The following is a 3,626-nucleotide window of genomic DNA, read 5'->3' as shown; positions in this document are numbered from 1 at the left end:
TAAAAGAAGAGCTGTTTCTAAAAAAAAAGAAAGGTAAGGGGTCTCCAATTTGGGTCTTCTCAGTGGGGCTGCTTCAGCCCCCTGGCCTAGAGGCCTCTCCTTGAGGTTCTGCCAACCCTAGCAAAGCTTCTTGGCCATTCTGCAAACCTCCAACTATGAAACAAGTGGAAAGAGTAAATATTCTCTATTTCTCTCAACAGCTTGAGCTCAATGTTTTCCTTTAATTTAATTTACTTTGTTTTCTATTTATTTATGAAAAAAAAAAGCTGTACATTAAGACATTGATTTTTGCCCATAAATACGTGGGTGGATTTTCCTAGGTGTTCCTTATGACAAATCTGATTGCTACTAGGATATTCTAGGAAAGTTCATCTGCAAAGTCCCTGAACAAATTTCCAGTTATCTATAACAGCCATTTTGCCCCCTGCTCCTAGTATGTAATTATCTGCATCTATAGAGATGAATGTATTCCTTAAATATTTGAACAATTCTGAAAGTAATTATGAATAGGGACATTGGAATCAGGCAGAAGTGGGTTCTACCAATTCTACCATTTTCAGGCTGTGCAATCATGAGCATATGATTTAATCTGTGAAGCTCATTCTCATCATTTGTAAGATGGATGTGATAATATCTTTCTTGCAGTGTGATTATGGGAATTAAATAGAATAGTATATGTAAAGTGTTTTGCAGAATGCCTGGCCCATAATAAGTACTGGATAAATGTTATGAAATATTGCTCCTAGAGTAGCAACATTTTCTTCCGGCATAAGCTTATAAAAACTCCAGTTCTTAGCGTGCATTCATTAGCACTTGCAGTTTTCACTCTTTCTTACTGGTCTTTTTCACATGGCCAAGCTACACTGCAAGGAAAGGTAGGAATGAACAGCCAGACAGCGATATAACTGATCTACATTTCTCAGAAAGCTACTTGCTTGAAAAAAGAGGATGGCTTTACTTCTTAGTTAGTAAATTGACTCAGAATCTTGGAAGCAATGGCTTGTAGTAGGAGTAAATAAATAGTAAGCCACTCTCTTCCTNAAAATGTGATGTTTTTGGTTTATTTTGAATAATTTTGTTTATGATTTCACAAGTTATACATGTTCCTGAAGAAAATTTTGGACTAATATATAAAATAGTGAGAAAAATTACCCATGACAAATGCCACAAATAACAATTTATTCATTCCCATCCCATTTCTCAGCACATATATTTATAAATAAATGTAAATTAATATAAAATGGAACTCATTGTTTAAAATTTTATTTTTTTCATTTATCAAGTGCTTTATGAAGATTATTAATCTATGGAAATATGATATTTTTAAATGAAAACCCAATATTCCATTGAATAAGTGTAACACTTAATTTTTGAACAAACATTGAGGTTCCTTTAAAATGTATACCATTATAAATAATTATATGAAACTATCTTTATATATAGATTATTCCCTGTGTTTTTGGGTATTGTTTTTATGATTGGTGCTTAGAAGTATGGTTTCCAAGTTAAACACTTTGAATATTTTTAAAGCTTTTGTTACAGTTGAAAAAATACTTGCGTGAAATGGTGTTAATTTACACTCCAATATGCTGGGGATCAAGCTTCCTATCTTAAGTCACCCCCACCAGAATTGAAAATCCTATCACAAACTCACACACACACACACACACACACACACACACAGCATAACACAAAACAACAAATGGCATCTGTAGAGATGACGGATACACATCAGTTTGTAGGCAAATGTCAGATTGGTAATAAACACTTTTACATTGCTAATACACATGTTCCAGTGACCTGTGGTGATAGTACTTAAGGGACTGAGGATATCTATCTTTTTGCCACTGATTAGTAGAATAGATTCTTAAAAGTGAATTTATTGTGGTAAAAATTTATGAACAAAAACAAACAAAAAACCTTTATATACACCCCCAAATCACTTTCTACAATGATCATGTTGGTTTAGGTCCTCCAAAATGATACTTTTCATTCATTCAACAAATGCACACTAATCACTTACTCTGCTTGGCCTTGTTCTAGACACTAGGAATACAACTCTAAACAAAACAGTCAGAAATTTTAGCCTTCATGGAGTTCCTGCTGTAGTTGGGAGGAGACAGAGTACATAGGATCAATAAGTAAAATATATAGATGGACATAACGGCTAGGGAGAAGAAGCAAAGACGTGGGAAGGAGAGTAATTAGGTTGGGACTAACAATTCTATAGGTCAAGTGATCAGGGAAAGGCTCAGAGAGAAAGTGACATTGGAATAAAATGATCACTGTGCTAATGATAGGTTCAGGAAGATGAAAGTCAAGAACTGGCCAATGTATTTGGCAATGCAGTGGTCTTTGTTGACCTTGATAAGTTTCAGTGGGCTGATTAGGGTCAGAGCACAGACCTAAGGACAAGGAGTCAAAGAGGTCACTAGGTCTGCATCTACGGCAGTAGTTAAACTAATAGGGGAAAAGACATCTAATCCCAGTCAAGAGACAAAATAATGGGCTAGGATCAAAGCCCGAGCTCAGAATAAACTTTATTTGGCTGAATGTCCCCTGTGTGTCATATACCCAGTATAATGTCAGCCTGGTACTTTCCTTTAAAAGACTTAAAGATGGTACATAAATTTCACTGGGGAGGGAGAAGAGGGTTACTTATCTTTGGAAGCATCCTCACTCAGGATCTATACTCAGAGGTAGTTATACAAGCGCTCAAATTCATTAAAATCTACCTTCAGAATATTCATTAATTAACATAAGGTAAGTTAGTAATAACTTTCATTGATAAAATGAATGTCTTTACAATATGTGATTAGCTAGAAAGATTTTGCAGCATCCTCTTGCACCCATAAATATTGGGTTGTTGGAAAAGTCATGATGTTATTTTTTCTATGTTTTCCATTGCAAAAATGTGTCATGACTTTTCCAACAACCCAATATACAAGAATCCCAGTTATCCCGGCAGCATATTTGAAATAGCACTTTAGTTAAGAGCTCCATTTAGGCTTGTGCATCCTTGCTTCCTGGAGGACTCTGATTCTAAATCCAGACCAGAAAAGTTGACTGAGTTTGCCTCAGAACACTGTTAGAACCACCTGGGAGTGAAACTTTTCATACAGTGTGCTTGTCTGAAAGCCTGAGGGCCTCCTCTATCTTCTTCTCCCTAAGCTTCTATTTCAGCCTCATGCCTGGAGGGCTGGAGACACTTGCGAGCAGGCAAATGTGAAGTTAGAGTGTTTCCTGATGCTTCAAAATATGCGTAGCAGCTACACCATCTTCCAAGAGGTTCATACGCCATCCTGTAGGGAATCCAATATCCTGAACACCATAGATGCCTCCATGGTCCTTGAGAATCTGAATGAAGCCTCACTGTGCTTATATAAGCTCTTTTGTGTCAGCTCTTGGGGAGTCACTTCCTGGAAGTGTGAGGATGTGGAAATCTTTCAAGAAAACGAGTACAGCTTCTCCGGGTGATTACCCCGTGAGACACTCATTGTCAAGAAAGGCAAGGGGTCTGGCCGGCCGAGTGGTTTGTTGGTTAAGAGCTGGTTTGGGACGCCGGCTCTGAGCAGCCGGGCTCCGGTTCAGATCCCACATGAAGGCCAGTGATGCTGCACCCTCTA

This window comes from Hipposideros armiger, unplaced genomic scaffold (genome assembly GCF_001890085.2).
Source record: "Hipposideros armiger isolate ML-2016 unplaced genomic scaffold, ASM189008v1 scaffold_370, whole genome shotgun sequence".
NCBI classification, from domain to species: Eukaryota; Metazoa; Chordata; class Mammalia; order Chiroptera; family Hipposideridae; genus Hipposideros; species Hipposideros armiger.
Note: the sequence above shows the minus strand (reverse complement) of the source record.